General features: G+C 33.9%; 1 pseudogene; it reads right to left on the bottom strand.

Moving 5' to 3' along the window:
* Positions 1-512: 512 nt before the first annotated feature.
* Positions 513-6,913, bottom strand: LOC110713429 (annotated as a pseudogene).
* Between the last annotated feature and the right edge of the window lie 1,879 nt (positions 6,914-8,792).

Below are 8,792 nucleotides of genomic sequence, written 5' to 3'. Positions count from 1 at the left end.
TTATCTTTTCAAGTAGCCTATATAAATCTAAAAGAGACATACGAGACTTCTGCTGTTATTATTATAACTCCCTTTCATTAGAACCCTAGTTTTAGGTTTTCAACATTATTCTCTCAACTTTGCAATTGGATCAAAGTTATATTTAAATTCAAGACTTTGTTTCCTCCTCAATTAGTATTGTCGTCTTTTTTTCCTATTATCTATATTACTTATCGCCTAACTTTTTATTGCTTATCCCATTTCATGTCTTTGAATGTTAAAGTTGCTGTCTCTAAATTTAATATGACTGAGTAGTATTTTCTAGGGTTGGACAATGGACATCTATGAATGCATAAAGGGAACTTAATTGAATGGATTGATTGCTTACAAAATCACATTATCTTTCTATAGTTTGTTAACATTACTTAGTTGATTAGATTCTGGCCGGATTTGATTGATTAATTTATTTACATTGATTATGCGCCATGAGGTGAATAAATAAATAAAATAAATTAAAAAAAACACCTGCTAAATTGCAAAAGCTTGCTAGTTACATGTTCTAAGGGTAACAAATGACTTGACCTGTCAAACAGACTGTCAATCACTTAGCTACAATGAAAGTACAATATAGAAGCATATTTGTGAAAGCAGAGAAGAAACCACTCACCACAGTTAATTGGTACATCACTGACGCTGACAGAATCAAGGTATCCACTGTTAATATTGAGTCCCGAAAGATACATTATAGCTGTGATAGCAGCCTGATTTGCAATTGAAGCAACAGATGGTGGAGGAGTCAACAAGCCTTCATACTCACCTAACTGCTGCAAACAGGAAACCAACTCATGGCGACGACTACTAGAAGCCTGTTTATCCTCCTTTGACTAAACTCAGACCCCTTAATATCTTCGTCAATAAGGTTAAGAAGCACAAGAGGTGTAATGGATAATAACATGCACAAGCAAGAGTCAAGACGAGCTACAGGGCCATCACAGGGATTTTTCTCCTGAAACAGTAACGAAGGAAATAACATCATAAAAAACATGAGATATATACATTATACTTCCATATATTCCATATCCCTTGTATCCAAGAATACATGAATCTCTCAAATGTAGAAAAAGGCATGCAAAATTCCCTTATCATCAACAATTATACATGGACCTCAAAGTTAAAGGCCTGAAGTTATCTAGCAACAAAAGTATGGTAGTGTTCTTTTAACCTGAATTTCACTTATCTAATCTTATCATACTTTATTAGTCTTGCCTTATATAATATAGCTAATCTGAACTTGTAAGCTCTATATTATCTTATTTGAATTTATTAGCCTTATCTTTATCTAAACTTATTTGAACTTATTTAACCTTAAAAAATTCATTAAAAACAAAGAAATAAAAAACAAATAAATAAAAAAAAAATTAAAAAAAAAAAAGTGAAAACAAGGTAAGGAAAACAGAGCCTAACACAAAACTTCCTTTCCTATGAAGCATTATATTAAGGAGTGGTAGCAGACAGGCTGATGCCATTGATTGAGTTATCAACCTTTAGATTACAAAGTATAAGCATGCTCTCTTTCTTGACAAAAGAGCTAGTTGTAAAAAAAAAAAATTAAAAAAATCTGAGTTAATAATCAAAGGGAAAGGGAATGAACAAGCCCTTCCATTCCTTTCCTTAGCCACCACTACACCACCATAAACACACCAGCCACCACCCTTTCTACCCTACCCCTACCATCCAGCCTCACTTGCAGCCCCTCGCTGCACCTCCCACACCCCTTGCAAGGGGTGTGGGAGATGCGCGAGTGAGGCTAGGTGGTGGCTGGAAAAGTGGGAAATGAAGAAAGAGGGGTTGTGTGGTGGTGGTCGTGATTCCTTTGTTTTTTTACAACAAACAACATACTAAATGTAAAGTGCTTTCCTTCCATGCTCTTTCTTTCCCTTTGTTCACTCCATTCCATTTACCCCTGCAAACCAAACGGCCCCTTATAATGTAGAATAAGACTCATACAGTATAGCCTACAGCCAACAAATGTGATAAGGTTTTTCTACACTGACTTGTAATTTTTTAACCCTTTTAAGGCAGAAGAAGATATTGTTCTCAAATGATAGATATTACTATTCCCTCCCATATTAGTTGTCAGATGTAAATGAGAATAATTAAAGAAGCACAGTGTTTCCCACCATTTATATATTACTTTTGGCCATAAGCATATAAAATGTCATGTTTATTGTAATTGGAAGCTTGACAGCTATTTGGTATATCTAAAGAAGGAAAACTTGACAGCCACAATGGGACAGAAGGATTATTATGCTACTTAGACTGAATAAAAATACCCTTTGAACAAGGCGTAGGATTGCAATCCATAAGCCTAGGAAGGTGTCATGCCATGTGGTGCTGTAAAGTGCCTGAAGTGATTTGACCATACCTGCATGTGAAGCAAGTAAAATTCTCAATTCATATGATATGAAACAAATCACAACATGAAACACCAAGTGAAAAGCATACTAGTAAGTGTATCAATGGCACATGTTGGAGTCACTACAATTCCTTCCATAGCATCTTCTAAAAACAGGTCAATTGGAGCCACAGAGAAGAGTTACTAGCACCATGGCATTGAATAGAGGACGGTAAAAAAGCATCCAGGGGCCATTACTGCATGAAACTGGTGCTGGAGGCTTGTCTTGCTTTGCCAATGAAGATGCTTGCTTGTATCAGATGCCATCTGCGCAAATATTTCTGGAGTTGTGAGCTTGGAACTCCTTAAGCCGATGATTTTGAAGCAAGTAGTTGTAGATGTTGGTAGAAATCACTCCAATGTGAGGCCTAGGCAATGCATGAAAGGGATCAGAACTTAATGTTGGTTGCCCTATAATTAATTATACATAAATAAATGATGAAATAATTAATTACTCTCTCCTATAGAAATAATAGTCAGATACACTAGTTTGAGATGTTGAGAAATTCACTCTCCTAAAATAGGAGTTTAACATAATTAAATTTCCCAAGTGCATTATTCAGTTCAAATAATGGATAGATGATGGGGATGGTGTACTTGTTGCTTCTTTTAGATAAGAAAAAAATTCCACTAAAAGAAAACTAATTACAGAGTAAGGAGAACGGTAATCCAACACCAAGAAACTAAAAAAGAAGAATCTCCAAAGAAACTAAAAAGAAGAATCTCCAACGTTGATTTAAATCCGATAGGGAGAATCCAAGAAAGACTCGGAAGCATAAGCAAAGAGAAGAGATCTGGAAATTGCCATAAGGAGTCAAGTAGCATGCTAGAAAACATTACCCCCATCAACCTAAGCCATTAAGCGATGCTCTTATTGTAAATAAATACCAATAACTATTAACTACACTACATGTTACAAAGAGGGGAATAGGGTGAGATTACATTCAATCAATCAATCAAAGCCTTAATCCCACAAGTGAGATTACATTTTTGACACTTCTTTTAAATAATTATGTTGACCCATAAGTCCATAACCCTAAACCTCTGTTTACAGTCCTACAACTTTCAATTATTATTAGCAACTTTGTTGTAAATATTAACCACAGCGATACATTGTATATCAACCTCAGATCTATAATTTAGCCATTACTTGATAATCATATTAAAAAATAAAAAATAAAAAAATTATTTAAAAAAATAAATGGAAGTTTTTAATAACATTTATCAAAAGCCATACAACATCTATATTAGAATTTAAAATCAATAATTCGTTAATTACAAATCAAATTGGATCAAATAAACCTATCCCATATAAAACTACAGTTGTCGTATGTGATGACACTTCTACAATCAAAAATACCTTTTTTTATATAATTTGAATATTTGATTCATGTATTCTTCCACGATGAAGTCAAAATGATCAGAGTGAGTCATAAGTTAGCAGTCCAAGTCACATTAATTATAATAATTTAATAAAATAAAATAATCTAATGCATTTTTAAATATAAAACTACTTTTTCCTTTAATTCAAGTATAAACTACATAAATAAGATGGGCCTTTTAAGCAATTAATTTAAAGTTCAAGTGCAGTACAACAGTTTTATTTTAAAATACTGCAGCATCATTGCAAGAGTGCAACAACTATTTACATCAGCAAGCAAGTAATGCTAAAGATGTTCAACTAAAATTTAGACCCTTGCAATCTCCTGTTTCAATTAGCAAAGAAATAATTTCGAAGATGAAATTATATACACAAGCACCATAATAAAATAGCGCTTACATATTTTGACGCACCAAAAAAAGAATCTGTGACGTTACTTTACTCTGCAAAGATTCTACTATCATCTCAACAGCCATCAAGGTATTTCTCTTCAGTACTCCTCTTGGAATTCTATTTTGTTTTCCAGAAAGCGGCCATGATTAACAATATCCATATCCTGTATCCCAGTCAGCCATCTAGAAATCTTCTCTGGACTGTATTCCAGCAACCCTTCATCATCCAAAGATGCATCAACTAATTGCCACACGTTGGAAAATACAAAAAGCACTGAAAGAACAGCAGGACCAGAAGCTTGAATCCCATAGAGATCTGAAAGATGTAGAGCATCATCTATGGCTTTCAAGATTCTGCAACCAAATTTAAGTTAAATGTTAAAAACATAGCCATAGCATCAATCACATATCTGATAAAGATGGACTAATACATACGAAGCCCACTAATAACATATTCCAAGAATGTTAACTACTCCGTATCAACTAAAAGAAAAGGCTGTACTGGAGCAATCCAAATAGGACTTTTCTTCATAAAACCATATGCATTCTGCCACATTATTGCATTTTAGTAACACTATCTTATTCTTTTCTTTGTTTTAATCTTTGTCCTTCAAAGCCTTCATTAGAAATTAATCAAACATATTTCAGATAAATACTCAGTAAACCTAGAAGCACCCTAATTTTCATAACATGCAGTCCACTTTCTAAAGGAGAACGGCTCAAAGTTATGCTTACTTCTCATGGTTTGATTCATGCAGTTGAGATGCAAATGAAGAGCCATATCTTTTAAGTAGTTCCATATAGAGTCTATAGGCGGCAGGATGAACACGTCGACTTGAAATCACCCTGCAAAATGTCAAAATACAATTGAAGTTGACAGCACCAAGTGCAGCTAGTAGGAGTATACACTGACAGAAAATACAAAAAGCAACATTAAACTACAGAAGGTTTTTTATTTTTATTTATTGGCTTTTCTGGGGAAAGAGAAAAACAAGAGTATTACAACCATAACTAGTAGAAATTCTTTCATCATCATAAAGATGTAAAGCATTAGAGGACATGAGTTTTCTAGAGCTAGAGGGGGGAAAAAATTGTGCCAATCACACTTTTGGATAAAGACAAGGCATGAGACAACAGACTTACAATATATGGAAACCAAGGTATAATGAGATAATGAGTTGAAAGTAGAGTAGACAACTCGATTTAAGAGTTCTTTAAATATAGTTTGTTTAATGATTATAATAAAAAATTGTGGAAAGGTAATTATGAGGATTTTAGTGAAGGTCTTTCAGTTAATTTATGCCTTTTTTTCCATAGCTCTTCTTTTTCCTTCAAAATTGATAAAACAAATAGGGAAAACAAAAGAAAACTAAAAAAAAAAAAAAAAAACTACAAAACTACTCATTTTTCAATAGTTTTACATAATAACAATTAAGTGAAAACTTTATCAGACTCTATTTATCAAAGGTTTCCATGACAACAAACCAAGCAAATGAAAGTTAGACATTTCCATATATTTATGTAGGTTTACTTTTCTATAATTTCTATAAATTTATGACCCCTTTCTTTTCCACATTAAATTGGTTCCCAATCTTCCCAACCAAAGTATGAGTCCTTCTTCACTAGGAACTTCCAATTGCACCTCACCAACTCAAATTTGTTTCCCCAACTAGGAAAAAAAAAAAAAACTCTTCTCTCCTCCCTCACGATAAAAGCAAGCAACTCACAAAAGTCGGCCCAAATTCATTGCAAACACACACACACCACTCTCCCTCCTCCCTCTCCTCCCAACCCATCCAACCAACTTCCCCCGCCCTCTTCAAACCACGAACTCAATCCTCATTTATACGTAGTATGCGCCCCACTTTGCAATACATGATCAAAAAATAGGCTTAAATGTTATGGTCTGATTAATTATACCCAAAATTTGCCATCATCATATTTTATACCTCTCCTTATTACCATCTTGATGCTATAAGCTCAATCCCCACTTTTGTGAACACTTTACGCCAACACATAGCAGTCGTTAATTCGTATACCACATACAATACCAATCTGTCTAATTGACCTTTTAACATAATTATGTTTTCCCTAACAGTTAATCCTTGATCAATACACAAATTTTCAACATTGATTACATTTATACAACAAAAACACATTAAAATTAGTCAATATAGCATGAAATTAAGCATTAAACTATAACTTTATATGTTATAAAAAAAAATGCATAAAAATCAAATTACCTAGTAGAAAGCAAAGCAAGAACAAGCATAGGAGGAACAAACTTAAGAGCCAAAGCTTTTTCCAGAAACTTCCATGTAATTGGAAAATTGTTATTCCAGCAAATATGAGAAACCAACAGATGAGAGAGCTCAACGGAAGGTAGAGTCAACCCAGCCGAGTTGAGGATGGAACCGAGTTGAATCGCCCAAACCATTGGATTAGTGTTCTTATCTTGAGCTAATTTGGTAAGTTCGAGAACAGTGTCCCAAATTCCTCCTCCATTTGTTTGCAGGGTTTCCGCCATTGTAGAATTCTTGGAGGAGATCGAAAGGAAATTTGGGAATGAGGAGGTCTTAATTTTTTATTTTAGAGTGTGGGTTTTAAAACTTTTGACTAGAAGAAATGAAGAGTCAGTTCTGGTGGCGAAGGGGAGATTCGGCCGTAATAGGAATTGATATGCTACGTTACTCGAGTTATGTGGCTGGCTACGGAATGCAAGTTTATACTTCATATCAAAGAGCTCGTTCTACTACGGGTTCGATCGTTATCGGTCTATGCACCAGAAATTCTTGGCCTCAGGTAGAGTCCAAGTAAGGGTATTTTCGTAAATTAAAAAAAAGTACCTTATCTGTACATTTAAAGTTAGTACCAACGAGATATATAGATTACCATTTTTAGTAGTATCGAAATATCATCTTACAACACATTGGTATCATCATAGCAGAGGCGGATTCAGGGCGTACGTAGAGGTACAGTTGTACCCCCATTCTCAAAAAAAAATATTGAGCAAAGAGACCTGTTTTATGTAACATGCGGTGTAACACCCCCAAAATTCGAGTATTTTTAAAACAATAAGAGTAACCTTTTTAACTTTCAAAACTCAACCATCGAACCTGGGAGTGTTACTGCTACACTTAATTTCGGTAGAAAATAAATGCAAAGCAAAATGAAATAATATTTAATAAACTAAGGGCAATAGCAATAAGAGGTTTATGGAGAGGTTTGTGGGAACAATTTAGAGGTTTGTGAACAAACCTCTTGTTGTGGGTTGAGGTTTGTGTAGACAAACCGGTTTGTACTTGCTTAGTTGGCAAAAATTTTAAGTTTTTCTCTTTTTTTTTTCTTTACTTTTGGTTTGGATGAATTTAATGAGTTGTATTGATAGTGGGTCCCCTACATAAACCTGCAAATAGGTTTATCTATTGTTGATGAAAGGTTTGTTAGAAAAGAGGTTTGTGTAATGAAGACGTGTTAAGTGAACAAACCTCTTAAAGATTTGTTCTATTGTAGATGCCCTAAATGGTGGCACAATAAAAAAATAAAAAATAAATAAAAAAAAAAAAGTCATTATATCAAAACTGCAAATTATTTGAAAACATTAATTAAAAGGAAATAATTAAATTCAGAACTAAATTGTCTTAGCTACGTGATTATTCTAACGTCTCCTCACACGTAACCGAGTACCCTCTTACCAATTTTGATTGTGCGTAAAATCTCAGGGTAATTAACCTCCAAAACGTTCACCTACTAGCCTTCGTCTTTATACCAAGACAACTATGGTGATGGGTTTTTAGCGAACAACGCAAAACAGAGTAGGGAAAATGGCTTCTTGAGAGTTCAATGGTTTTTCTCACGACAATTAGGATGGAAGTATCTATAAGGCTCATATGTAGGATAAGATTAAAATTCAAATGGAGTTGTTTTCTTGTTTCAATCCGAAACAACCAACTGATAAAATCAGTTTTTTTTTTTTTTTAAAATTCGAAAATAGAAATTATAATATATAAATTTGAAAATATAATTGTAAATTAGAAAGTTTATACTTGCAAAATTGTTGACTAAATAATTAAAATACTCAAAATTTGGGGTATTACATCTACTCCTCCTGAAATGAAAGTTCATCCTCGAACTTTAAAGTTAGCTCTCAAATAAGGCTCACACTATGACAAAGCTAAGTTAATATTACATCCTACCCCCCTTTAAGAAGCTAAGTTAATATTACAGGCCGTCTTTTAAGTATTGTCATACAAACTGACACGTTGTCAGACCTGACGCGTTGGTTTTGTAGAGTATAATGAAAAGAGACCTCCTACTAAAGCAATTGTTCTCTTTGTTTTTTTTTTTTTTTACTTTACCAAATACTTTAAAACAAAAGGCTAGGCGAAATTATATTACATAAGGATGATTATGGACATCCCTGAAAAAACCAAAGCTAACCAACAAAAGGGGAAGGTAGGATGCAGTAAAAAAAAATTAGCAAACCCACCACCCAGCAAAAGCTTTGAAGCCGAAAACCCAGCGACAAAAACAAGTTCTAAAAGCTAGAAAAACAACTGAAATTAAGTGCATAACGAAAGCGAGA

Source organism: Chenopodium quinoa, unplaced genomic scaffold (genome assembly GCF_001683475.1).
Source record: "Chenopodium quinoa cultivar QQ74 unplaced genomic scaffold, ASM168347v1, whole genome shotgun sequence".
Classification (NCBI taxonomy): Eukaryota; Viridiplantae; Streptophyta; class Magnoliopsida; order Caryophyllales; family Amaranthaceae; genus Chenopodium; species Chenopodium quinoa.
The sequence above is the reverse complement of the archived record's forward strand: the minus strand, read 5'-3'. Positions and strand labels throughout refer to the sequence as shown.